The sequence below is a fragment of the Protopterus annectens genome, chromosome 16.part0, assembly GCF_019279795.1.
Source record: "Protopterus annectens isolate FY-2018-M chromosome 16.part0, PAN1.0, whole genome shotgun sequence".
Lineage (NCBI taxonomy): Eukaryota > Metazoa > Chordata > Ceratodontiformes > Protopteridae > Protopterus > Protopterus annectens.
In genome coordinates this window covers 739,513,805-739,528,372 of record NC_056750.1, presented here as the reverse complement: position 1 = coordinate 739,528,372, position 14,568 = coordinate 739,513,805, and positions in this window count along the sequence as shown.

The window sequence follows — 14,568 nt, the reverse complement described above, 5'->3', positions numbered from 1 at the left end:
GGAATATTTTTTTCAAAAATGCCCAGTGGTTTGATGAATTTTCAACCCCCCCCCCCATATAGTTACAAAAAAAATTAAAAGATCTTACATCAAAGAGTTTTTGGTAAAAGGCCCTAAAAAGGGAAAAATGTTAAGCAATTCAGGGAAAACCATCACTTTTAAATGTGGGACCTGTTACACTGTAAACATATAGCTAATTATGCTGAACCGTGTCTGCCTACCATAAAAAACTACTAAGAGAAGTAAATATTATAACTGTCTTTTCAAAGGGGTTGTTTATTTTCCCTGTTCTGAGATCTGTTTCTTTTATTATGTAGGAAAGACAGAGCCTTAAACAAGGATCTGCAAACACTGAGATTTCTAAACAGAAACCAATGCCCTGTATAAACATTTAAAGAACTGTGAAAATGGGACATTCTCATACCTCTCAACTGTACAGATTTTTGCCCCATATTATTTTGGCCTGTTTTTCATAAAATTGTGGTTTTCTGGTAAATTAGTGGCAAATCATTAAATATTGAAGTCAGAAAATAATGACAGACATTTGAGTTTCAGACTTCATACACTTCAGAAAATTAATGCTAATGCAACAACCTATTATTCTATCAACTTTCTAAGTTTGTAAGAGCAATATTTAAAATGTGCCCCTATTTTTGGGCCTTTGTGCCACTTTTGTTCATGGGTTTGTCCAGATTTCTTGCTCTAAGAGGTTGAGATGTATGGAAATTCTTATTTTGCGTGTTGGAGCAAGTCAAAATTAATCCTAGGGGAGGGCAGTGGGAAATGCACCTTGAATAAAGTGACCTGGTATGGCAGCTACTGCTGAATGCAGAAGTCACCCCACAACTTAATGGGGAAATTTCAATAGGTTAACCATTTGTGAAATGGCGTGTGCCCTTGCAATCTAAATAAATCTGACTGCTGCAGTTGATCAACAGGGTATAGTCTAGTAGGCTGATAGCAATAAATCCCTTTACTGACTAATGTACTTTAACCGTCTCTATCTGTTTGTATACGTAACAAAGCTGATTTTCATAGGCCACTGGTTTAAAACCAATTTTGGAAGAACTTCCTTATTTTCATAGTTACCTATCCAAGGGAGAAAAATAAGACTGAGCAAACTATTCTCCAAATAAGAATATAGCCTTTGTCCTAGCTTAGCATTCCAGACGGCGCTTAACCTTTGTGAATCAAGGACTAGAAAATGAAATATACTTTCATAGTAGTTGTAGCAAATGCCATTACCTACCATTTTGAACAGTTTCTTTCCCATATGACACTTGACTGAAAAGGAAAAAGCTGACATTTGTATGCCAGTAAGGAGTGTTCATTCTTAATCTTTAACCTTTTAAACAGTTGTTTGCACTTTTAATTTTATATAGGTTCATGTTCAATGCATTCTCTTTATAAGAACATTATTTTAAATGCATTACTGTTCTCTTCACACAAACACACACACACACACGCACACATACACACACACACACACACACACACACACACACACACACACACACACACACACACACACACACACACACACACAAACACACAATCTTCATACACTTACAAAGGAACTGATCTTTTTTGGAATCATATTTTTTGACACCTGATTATCTGCACCTTCTACGTGCTAATTCTACCCTCTCAGTTTTAGAGAAAAAGAAATTGCACCGAACACCATCTCATGCCTCCTACACTTGGATTAAATTATCCTACAAATAGGGTGTTTCGAGCACACTGTAGTGGGCACCTAATAAGGGTGTTTCGAGTACACTGTAGTGGGCACCTAGTAAGGGTGTTTCGAGCACACTGTAGTGGGCACCTAGTAAGGGTATTTTGAGCACACTGTAGTGGGCACCTAGTAAGGGTGTTTCGAGCTCACTGTAGTGGGCACCTAGTAAGGGTGTTTTGAGCACACTGTAGTGAGCACTTAGTAAGGGTGTTTTGAGCACACTGTAGTGGGCACCTAGTAAGGGTGTTTTGAGCACACTATAGTGGGCACCTAGTAAGGGAGGCTTGAGACTTCCACTGTCCAGTGTCTTCCCTGTCATTGCTGTAATCCTGAAGGTGATGCTCATTACTGACCAACAAGGTTGACTTTCTCTATTTGTCTTCAATAAAAATGTCAGCAAAACACAAATTAAAGGTTGTTGTATCTTTCGTCTTTTCCTGGTTAGGGGTCGCCACAGCAGAACTCCGGTTCGCTAATGATTGGCAGTAGATTTTTACGTACCGAGTTGCCAGCCCTGACGCACAACCTTCAACGAAGGTACGCACATTCATGCATGTCTCCACGTAGAAGATGCTTTAGCTGAGAATTGAACAGAACAACAATACAAATTAAAGGTCATGCTGCTAAACGCTAGGAGTCTAAACATGAAACTGCACTCATTTCCAGCATTCCTAAACCTGAGAAATGCTGACATCTGTGCAGTCACAGAAACCTGGTTCAAAGCTGCGGAGAGCACCCCACCATTACCCGATTACTCACCCTATCATACATTCAGGCCCCAAACTGTGGGTAGTAAAGGCAAAGGAGGTGGAATTTCAACATATATTAAAGACATACACACCTCCAGGCTGGTCAGACAGTATGACGCACAGGAGACACTCCGAGTGCAGTTAACTATTGACAAGACCCCTGTACAAACCTTAGCTAGCTACCGGCCCCCAAATCTGACCCAAGATTCCCAAACTGCCTCTCTAGACCTCTTCGAATCTATCAAGATACAACCCTTTACCCTGATCCTGGGTGACTTTATCTACCCAAACATAGACTGGAAGAACTACTCTTACCAGAACACAAATGCCCAGAGATTCCTCGATTTTGTCAATGCAAATGCTTTAGGACAGGTAGTCGATCCCCACAAGAGGTGATAATATCTTGGACTTGATATTAACCAACATAAGTAACCACTGCAGTATCATCTTCCCTTGTAAGATCTGACCATAAAGCAGTCACATTCGAAGTGACCATTTCCCCCGAATCCTTCTAGCTAGGGTCAATCAAAAAAACCCTCCAAAGCTGATTACAGCTTCCTGAGGGATGGTATAAACAGCTTCACAGCCCATTCCTCCTCACTAAGAAATGGCACCAGTATCCAAAACTATACCAAATTACTATGCGAACATTTATATAGATGCATGTAATCAGGAATACCTGAAAGGACTAAATCATCCTCCGCAAGGAAGAGTAAACCTGTCTGGTGGACATCTGCAATAAATAAACTCTTGCTTTCTGGCTGACAGATTCAGCAAAAATTTCACCCCTCTGCCCCCCCCCCCCATTAGTAAATCAGGACATTCCCAGTACCTGCCTCCATCCCCTTATATCTAGGGATCAGCTCATCACTGCTCTCTTAAAGGCAAAAAATAAAGCCTCCATGGGACCTGATAAGATCCCAGACTGCATCCTACATGAACTTGGGCAGGAACTTTGCAGCACCATTAGGCACCTTATTCAACCAAAACATGATTCCCGGTTTTCTTCCAGCTGAGTGGAGGACAGCCACTGTCATCTCTTTACACAAAGGTGGAGCATCCACTGATCTGGGAATTTATAGACCCATCAGCCTAACTACCTGATCTGCAAGGCCATAGAATGGATTATCATGGACTTCATTAACAAGGACATTGGCAACTTCTAAACACTCGATCCCACACAATTTGGCTTCATCAAGGGGAGGTCATGTCTGTTAAATTTGGTTGACTGTTTTGAGACAGTCACCAAAGCCATGGATGAGGGGGAAGACAGTGCACACCACCTACCTTGACCTGGCCAAAGCCTTCAACACTATTCCCCACTCGGGCATAATAGATTAACTCTCTCAAATAGGCATCAATCCATATGTTACCAGATGGATAGCAAACTGGCTCAGTGAGAGAACCCACCTAATCAAAATAGGGGAAGCTACCTCAAGCAGTAGACCTATTTTGAGTGGCATACCCCAGAGTTTGGTCTTGGGGCCTCTGTTATTTGGGCTATACTTTTCTGATGTACAGAGCAAAACCAGTGGGCTATGGATGACCAAGTTTGCTGATGACCGCAAGTTGGGAGCTGTCATCAATTCACCTAGTGATGTGGACATCCTCCAAGGGGGTCTCACCCAAACAAAGGACTGGTGCCAGAAACATGGCCTCAAGCTGAATACAAAAAAATGCATCATCATCCCCTTTGGGGAGAGAGATGTCCCCACAAATTATCACATTAATAACAATGTTCTAAGCATGCAGTCAGTTGTGGGGGATTTGGGCATCCAGATTGATAGTAGCCTGACTTTTGAACACCATGTTGCTTCCATTGTACGAAAAGCTTTCTACATGGCCCACTTCATAAGTAAGGGTATCTCATCCAGGGACAAGGAAGTCATAACATCCCTGTATCCTTTCCTTATAAGACCCATTATTGAGTACAATGCCCCATTCTGCATGTACCTTGCAAAGCACATGAAGCAGCAGGAGAGACCACAGAGGTTCCTCACCAGGAAAATCCGGGGCCTCAAAAATCTACTATACACATATAGGCTAAAAGTCCTGTGCTTCTACTCTGTTTCATACAGACTTTTCAGAGGTGAACTCTTCCTGGCATACAAGGCGATCTCGGACCCCGCCTTGATGGGACTGCTGCATATCCACAAGTCAAGCTTCACTCGAGTAACTCACACACATGGCCTCAACCTGGTCTGGGACATCAACAGGACTTGCTGGGGGAACAGATTTGTGTCCCAGAGACTCGCCCATCAATGGGATATACTCCCTGTCCACGTGAAGCAGAGTACCTCCTTACCCTTTTAAGCGCAGTCTGGATAACTGGATGGGAAATAGAAAATACATCCTTGGCATTCCACCCCTGTCCCTGCTGGACAGGGGCATCGAGGACTAATTTGTCTATGCATGGGCTAAACTCTTGGCTAGGCTTATAAAGGCCTCAGGACCAATAGCCTAGTAACTTCCTATGAACAGTACAACCCAAATGGTTTTGACATTTTGAAGGTATTCATCCTTACAGAAAAATATTAAGCTCTCTGCTTGCCAAAATTTTACCTCAAGCCTTGTTTTTCTATGAAATGCCTGTGAATCTCTTAAAAAAATTTAGAAGCTAGGTAATATGGTCATACAGACACCTTTATTGCTGGTGTGAGGAAACAAGTGGTGCATTTTGATTACCTTGTTGAAGTAAGTACCATGCATCTGCATTTAGTCCCATCCCACCTTCTGCCTTATACCTTATAAAATGTTTTTGTGATTTTTTTTTTCTTGTAACACCTATACTGGGAGCCAGTTTGTCAGAAACCATTGCTGAAAATAAGCACTTCTTAAATTCTATTCCTGTGTAAAGGAAAACTCCATCTTACAATGGAAAAACATGTTTTTTAAGTTGTATCTTTGTTCTCTGAGCTATTTAATGCCTCAATATCACTCCAGCTGCTTCATTTTCCATTTTAATGCAGTTCCCTCAAAATGGTGGATGGTGAGGCCTGCCTTGGTGATGTGATCTTGTTTTCTTGCTTTCATTCATTCTTCACAGAATACGTTTCAAATCCTTTTTATATGAACCATGCTGGACTTGGGGAAGTGGTGGTGTTTTCTTTTGCTATTAAGATAGAATGGCAGGACTGTGGAACACTGCCATCTGACACCCCTCCTGTAACAGAGCTGCTTCTATGTTTCCCTGACTGAGCCTTTCAGAGATTGCTCTATGCCATAAATAGCTGTTAGCTACTTCCAGCAAAAGAAAGTAGGTAAATAGCAGTTTTTTTAAAGGGATTCTTTTATAGTTCTAAAATAATTGATGGACCTTCCTCTACACACTCGTGTTAAGATATGAAAACTCACTGCAGTAAATGAGCCTTGCTGTGTCATGTACATGTGACAAGTAGTGGTAACCCAAAGCAAGTCAGTCTGCTACTTCCCAATGCCTTTAGTCAGAAGTTTTTTTTCTCTCTCTCTCATGAATGATGCAAAATTAAAATGTGCATTACTAGTTCCTAATTTCTGTCATGTTCATCCACCTTTTTCTATTTCATATTTATTTGTACTTGGGTAACCAGAAAAAAAGGGTCCAGGGACCTTTTTCAGCCACAACTCGGGCTCCATTGGCAAAGATAATTACAAGTAATAAATGCACTTAGTAATACAAAGGAAAAAATACTGACATAGACATTTGCTCTGTGTTGCACATACAATCTTTGTCAATGTTTGGCAGTGAATAAATAAAACATTAAACAAAATTTACTAGAATGTATATATTAATGCTTTACTATTTTCAGTTTATTATATATAACTGTCAGAGCAATGTAGCACTACACCATTTGAGCTGTAATGCACCCATACTGCATGCATGCGCACACATACACGCGCACACACACACACACACACACACACACATATATATATATATATATATATATATATATATATATATATATATATATATATATATATATATATATATATATATATATATATATATATATATGTATATATTTAGCTTCCATGCAGTACACACACTTAATGTTTTTGTATACCCATGTGCTTAACAGAGGACTAGACTATATGCCTGTGTGTGTACTTCATGGCCTTTAAAGGAAAAACAAATCAAAATGGAAATTTTGTGTAACAGTATGTGCATGTTTACATGTGTACATACACCTGTGTGTTTCAGTATAAAAATGTTGGTAGCTTGTAGAATGCTATATGTGGGATGCAATACTCTTTAAATGCACATCTGACTGTGTGTGTGTGTGTGTGTGTGTGTGTGTGTGTGTGTGTGTGTGTGTGTGTGTGTGTGTGTGCATATAAACACAGTTATGCACTTCTGACTTCCTTTTATGCCTCTCAACTGTAAAGATTGTCACAGAATGTCCAGATTTTTGCCTTGTATTTTTGTCCATTTTTCATAAATTTATGGATTTCTGTCAAATTAGTGGGAAAGGATTAAAGATCGAAAATAATAATATTTGAGTTTCAGACTTCACACCCTTCAGAAAAATTCATGCTAAAGCAAAACCTGTTATTCTATCAACTTTCCAAGTTGAAAGTAAGAGCAATATTTAAAAACTATCCCTAGTTTTGTTCTTTTGTCCCACTTTTGTTTGTTTTTGTTAACATTTCTTGCTTTAAGAGGTTGAGAGCTATGCTTTCTTTTCTTAATGTTTTTAATACAAGAGCACATAGTTAAGATATGTTAAAGTAAATTCAGCTGTTTATTATGGTTAACATCAATGGTCACATTTTGTTTGTAGATTACAAAATGCTCATGCATTCTAACGATATAAGGACTGAGTTGCTCAGTAGGAATCTCTTAACATTTATCAGTGTATACCAGATATGCATCCTTTTCTGGGAGGATGTCACAAAAAAAAAGCATAAAAGACCTTTTCATGAACAGTATCAGTACACCTAGCTGATAGCATTGCCATTTGTCTCTGTCTGCAGTTCTGTCCTGTGTGTGTGGGTGGGTGGATTGAAAATGGTAAATATGTTGATACTTTACAAGAAAAAAGTTTTTTGACTTTTCTCTAAATGTCACAGAAATCTTTGACAATACATTTACGTTATCTTAATGTATAAACTAGTATAACCGACATTTAAAGCTTAGCATTTAAATACTTTGTTGCTGCTTCAGTAAATTTGTCAGAGCAAGTAACAACTGCTTTTAAATCCCTGACTGATTTAATTGCTTTGTTTTTCTATGAAATTGGAGTGTTAATTTCTCCTCCCCTCTACAGTAAAAATAGTGGAAAGCATTTCCACAGCTTTGTCTTTTTTTTTTAATCAGCTGCCGAGCTTCTGACATTATCAGTCTCAGTTGTCCATCCAAGACTGACAGCAGTACATACTAGTGTAAACTACAGAATTAACTGTCCATGATACGTCTTGCAGGTGGAGACAAATTCCTCTGCTAAGTGTTTGAGAAGGTGAGCTTAAAAAACAGTAGGTGGGCTTTCCCTTCCTTTTATTCCAATGCAAGGAAATAAATGTTTTAAGTAGTACAAGCAGTTTTCTGGTACCTACAAAGAAAAGAAACCTAAGGATTGAGTTAAACTGTAGGAGAGGGTGGAGTTTTCCTTTAACACTAGCTATACATTATATTATCTTTCCCATTCTTCTGCCATTTTATATTTACTCCACTTGCCTGATGATGCATTGTGTCTGCATCAGAGCATAACCTCTTTCTCCATTCTGTGTTTAAGTATTCAAAACCCTACACTGTCCAAGCATTCCTCATACATACTTTGAATGTTGTTCAAAATCTTTCATCACCCTGGCATTCTCTATTCTGTACTTCCACATGACTTTTTCATCATTCTTGCTCAGATGCATCTATTTGTGAAAACGGTGTTTAAGCTGTGTTCTCACTAACACCGTGAGTGTTGAGTATCCTTTCCATAGCATTGTAGTCAGTCTCACCTAATGCATTCCAGCAGTTAGCAATGGCTACTGTACTTTCACATTGCTGCTAAAGGATTTGTACTGTCATGAACCCACATCCATTTCCTGGCTAGACTATTCAAGTTGAATTTGAGAAATGTTCATACCCTATACTAAAGTTGTACTTCTCGAATAATTTTAACTTATCCAGTGTTGGTTTCAAACTCCCCAAATAACTTCTCAGACTTCCTTTAGCATACTTGTTTTTTTCTTAATCAACTGTAGATACAAGTTAGTTTATCTTTGTTTAATCCATCACAAAGCCAGATAAATACATTTAAAAATAATAGGTAATTATAATGACACGGACACATCCCTCAAGTCGCATTTAGTTATAATGACAAAAGAAGATTGCCAATTTAAAATGAGTATAGGGGATAAAGAACAGAACAATCCAGGTCTGAAAAAATATCACTAAAATGTTGGACAGGTTATAGCTGGTCAGTTATACTGGTTATAGCTGTCCCAGTTATACCTACTAGATAGTCTAATTCTCTGACCATTGGTATTTTCAAATAGTCATATGTTTAATGTCTCATACTTGGAAAATAAGAATAAATTTTAGTTAGAACTAGATAAATGAGAAGAGAGTCTTGGAATCATTATAGTTGAGTGGAAAAGGGGTTTATGATGAAAGAACACAAGACTTTGCAAGTTCTGTTGATAACAATTGGCTTAAGTATTGGTGTCATTCAAAGGGGATCCAATGCCTGTCAGCCTGGGATGACATGCTCGACAAGCCACGATGCTTCGCTAGGGACGGCTTGCACCTGTCACCCCTGGGCTTTCGGATATTGGCAAAGGCTCTTGCTACCCCCATAGTGCCTTTTTTTAGGCAAGGCTCAAAAGACAAACCCACCTCTATAGGTATCACAAGGGATAAGAAACTAAGAGTAATGCTACTCAATGCCAGAAGTCTAAACCTCAAGATGCACACGAAACTCTCCTTAGCATGGAGAACATCGATATCTGTGCAGTAACAGAAACCTGGTTCAAGGCTCCCAAGAGCACCCCAGCACTACCAGGTTATACCTCATACCATGCTTTTCGGCCCCAAAGCTTGGACCGAACCACAAAAGGAGGGGGAGTATCAATATTCGTCAAAGATACTCACACCTCCAGGTTGGTGGCACAGCACGAAGCATCAGAGACTATCCATGTGCAACTAACAGTGGGTAAAACAGCCTTCCAGTTTATAGCCTGCTACAGACCACCCTCTCAAACCCAGGAACCCCACTCAGCCTTCCTGAGAACACTGGAAAATATGAAGGTCTCTCCAAACACCATTATATTGGGCGACTTCAACTACCCAAACATAGACTGGGAACATTACTCTAGCTTCAACACCCTAGCCCAAAGGTTCCTAGAATTTATAAACTCAAATGCTATGGAACAACTTGTTACCACTCCCACAAGCGGGGAAAACATACTGGACCTGATCATCACCAACATGGGGACTCTATGCTCCAGACCAGAAATGTATCTCTCACTGGTAAGATCAGACCATAAACTAATCTCACTGGATATTCACATCCAGACCCCACCCCCTGCCCAGAAAACCACAGTGAAAAACTTCTCTAAAGCAAATTTCACACTCCTCAAAACCGAGGTGGAATCCTTCAAAGCCCCCGGGCCTGTGGAAAATACGGCCCGGACCGCAGAATCCTTTATAAACACATTCTATGAACACCTTCAGGAATGCATGGATCATGCAATCCCAAATAAAACCAAGACCCAATCCTCCAAAGGCAGACGTCCTGTCTGGTGGACCCCAGCCATAAACAAACTATACAATCGAAGGAGGAAGCTACTACATGATAGAGCAACATCCCAAAAAGGGAAGGCATCTCTGATCAGTATTAGCAAAAAACTACGGGCACTCATAAAATTGTCTAAGGCCAGCTTAGAGAGAAAAATTGCACAGGACACTAAGGATAATCACAAGGCTTTCTTTAGTTATGTTAGGAACCTGGGTGGGAATTCCCAGATATGCTCAGAATTAGTCCAAAATGACAAAAAATACACCAAACCCACAGACATTGCCAACATCCTAGCTGACAGGTTCAGCACAAACTCCCCCCCCCTCCCCACCAAAAGGGCAAATATCTATCCCAGCAGAGTGCTGCTCCCCTGACAACTCAGATGCTCAGGTAAGAGCCGCCCTCTCCAAAGCAAAAAACACAGCATCAATGGGACCAGACGGTGTCCCGGGCTGCGTCCTACATGAACTCCAAGAAGAGCTAAACCCAAACATAAAACTACTGTTCAATCTCAGCATTACTACAGGATAAGTACCCAAAGAGTGGCGTACAGCAACAGTGGTCCCTCTCCACAAAGGTGGTGCCTCAACGGATCCTGGAAACTATTGCCCCATAAGCCTGACTAGCTTGGTCTGCAAAGCTATGGAAAGGATCATCATGGACCTCATAAATAAAGATATTGGGGACCTACAGACACTGGATCCTACCCAGTTTGGCTTTGTTAAGGGCAGATCCTGCCTCTTAAACCTGGTCAATTTCTTTGAAACAGTCACCAAGGCCATTGACAAAGGGGAGGTGGTCCACACAGCCTACCTGGACCTCGCAAAAGCCTTCGATACAATACCCCACTCGGGCATTATAGGTAAGCTCACCAGCTTAAATATAAACCCCTATGTCACTAGATGGGTTGCAAACTGGCTCAAGGACAGAACCCACATGGTTAGAATTGCTGGAGCCATGTCAGACTCCAAACCAGTTACAAGTGGCATCCTACAAGGCTCAGTCCTGGGACCTCTCTTGTTCGGTATATATTTCTCGGAGGTACAGGTCAACACGGAAGGACTGTGGCTGACCAGGTTTGCAGATGACTGCAAACTGGGCGCCATAATCGACTCTCCAGCCGACACAAGCACCCTCCAAAAGGGCCTCATAGAAACAGACAACTGGTGCCAGAGCCATGGCCTCAAGCTAAACGCCAAAAAGTGTATAGTCATCCCCTTTGGCAAAAACAAAGTGCCCACAAATTACCACATAGGTGGTAATCCATTAAGTACAGAAGAAGTAATTAGGGACCTGGGGACCCAAGTTGATAGCAATCTCTCATTTGACAACCACCTGGCCAAAGTGGTTAGAAGAACATTTTATATAGCCCACCTAATCATGAAGGGATTCACATCTAGATCAGGGGAGGTCATCGTGCCTCTTTACTCATCCCTCATCAGGCCCATAATTGAGTACAATGCCCCTTTTGGGATGTCCCTTACCAGACACCTGCAGCAACTGGAAAGACCCCAAAAGAACCTCACCAAGAGGAACAAAAGGCTCAAACAGATGCCATATGCTGCCCGGTAAAAGAAACTCCAGCTCTACTCAGTGGCATACTGCCTGCTCAGAGGCGATCTGTGCCTGACGTATAAAGCCATGTCCAACCCGGAATTAATGAACATGCTGCACCTCAGACAATCCAAATCCCATCGAGCTACACGCGCGAGAGACTTGAACCTCAGCACTGAAATAAATAGGACATGCTGGAGGGACAGATTCATAACCCAGAGGCTCCCTTCACTCTGGAATAAAATCCCAGTCCAGGTTAGGCAGAGTCCCTCATTGACTCTCTTCAAGAGGAATCTTGATGAGTGGATGGGAGATCGTAGGTTTACCCCGGGTATCACTTCTGTGTCACTGTTAGACAGAGGCACAGTATACTAACCTCGAAAAAGGGCATAACAAAATTAATTTAAAATGGGTGGCGAAAGCCAAACACATTCTGGCTAGGCTTATAAATGCCCTAGGGCAGATAGCCTAGTATGAACCTATGAACCACTTGGATTCCTTGGAACAGTCCTCATGCTAATCTGTTTAATCAATATGGGGTTCTGTAAGGGCATTGTACACTGGAAAGTATTAATACCTGCTGAGAGCAGTGGTACAATGTTAACTGACATAGACTGTCTTGATGCGACCCATGTAAGGAGGAAGACCCCTGTTCATGACACTCGCATACCCTGATTTGGAACCAAGGCATAATAGAATGGTTTAATACTATTACTAAAGACAAATTTAAAAAATGGTGCAGCCTAGACTGACTTTTAGTTACTTAAATGCAAAAAAGCACTTAATACTTAATCCTAAACTTGTGCTGTTGAATATCATGTGTCATTCCATCAAACAATTTAGGTGCTAAGAAGTTGTACACCATTCTTACTTGTTCTGCTTTAGTTAACAAAGAGCAGTTTGTGCCTTAGCACCATTTACAAACTTCCTAAACTTGAAAAATTAAACTGAGTTCAAGTAATCCAGTAACCCGAATGTTAAGTTCTTTAACACAGAAACAGAATGTATTTTACATTATTTTATATAATCAAGACTTATTACAAGAACATAGTAAAATGTCTGTTAGCTGTGAAATATTCTTCTTTTGTAAAATAAACTGTTCTTTGAAAACAGCAGATGTATAAATGCATGCACAGTTGGATAATTAAAGACACATTGTATATGTATGAATCTGATAGGAATAGCTTAATTTTAAAATTAATGAAGAAAGCAGGTTTGGACTGCGCATACCTCAGTGTTACTGTTTTATACTTTGAAATACTTGTAATAAACTGAAACAGAAGATGAGTCGCATCTCCCATTTTATAGCAAATGGTAAGCAGGTCTCAGCTCAATGAAATATCGCATGTATCTCATTCTAATTCAGTCTAAATGTACCCTTATTACCAATAATTCAAGTACAGTTTCTACCGGTGGGCATGTGGTGACATCAATGACTTAAGATGCTCTACAGTTCTTAATCAAGTTTCTGCAGGGTTCATCCATTTGAGAAATTCAATTTCCTTTCTTTGTAGAATGTTTTAAAAGAAGTACATGTGTGAATTATCATTCCTGCAGGATGTCATGCTTTCATTACACTTTAACTTTTGAAAGAAGAGTTCATTTATGACATTATTTAAAGAATCTAATACTTTAATTATGCATTAATTTTTCTAAGAACAGTTAATTTCTTGTATCATTTTGAATGCATTTGTATCCATGTACTTCCAGTGGAAGACTGAATGTTATTAAAAATATAATCTGAGATAAATAGGATATAAATTCAGAATATTTCACTACATATGTATATACCAGGACATTTGCATTTTTATTTACATAAAGCATAGTATATTTACATTTTAATTACATAAAGAAGTTACTAGATAATATGGAAAGTCTGGAAAGTAAATATATTGATAAATTATGAGTTTAAAATGGAATTACGTTGCATTTTGTATCAGCTGTAGTACAGGCAAGCCATAATAAGACAACGTAGTCTGATAACATTTTAAGCAGAATTTTGGCCAAAAATGCCAAGCAAATAAGTTTGTTTTTCATCTCTGCCACTAACTGTAGGTGAGGATACTAGGCACAGACTGCAGCTAAAAGCTATTTCTATCTTGGTCCTAACTTTGTATACTCTTGAAGAATTAAGTTTTGTGTATCATTTTGCACATGGCTCCCTCTTTTGTTGTCATTCACTGTCTCATCAATTTATTAAATGTCCCCCACTACAAAATAGGGATTTGTTTTAGAATTACTAATGTCTGATAATCGTATTTTAAGTTTTTCAATGTGTCAAGCACAAAATGTTTTATGTTGAGAGGTAATTGTTCCTGGATACCAAAGTCTAGAGGGTATAAGTTGTCCTTTTTTGTCTTCTGTTGCATATTATATATAGTATTTTATTTGTATTGTATTCTTAAATTGCATTATATTATGTTGTATTATACTGTATTGTATTATATATTATATTACTATTATATTATATTACTATTGTATTAAATTATTATATCATGGGTTGAAACTGAAATGGGTCCAATGGGATCTGTGCTTTACCCTGGTTAACAAATTCAAAATAAATAAAAAAAAAGTATTTGGGGAGAAGAAGAGTTGTACTGGCATCAGATGGTAATAATTCATTTAATATGCAAAATTTCTGCCATAAATCATATTACTGACAGTACAGACAGCATTTTTTATGCACAGCTGGACAGTATTTCCTCTTTATACCTTCTGGCTGTCTAATCCATATTTATGGATTTTCTTCCTTGTATGCAAAGTCAGATCACATTGGCTGGAGAGATGAACTTTATCAAGTTTATTATGTTCAACACTC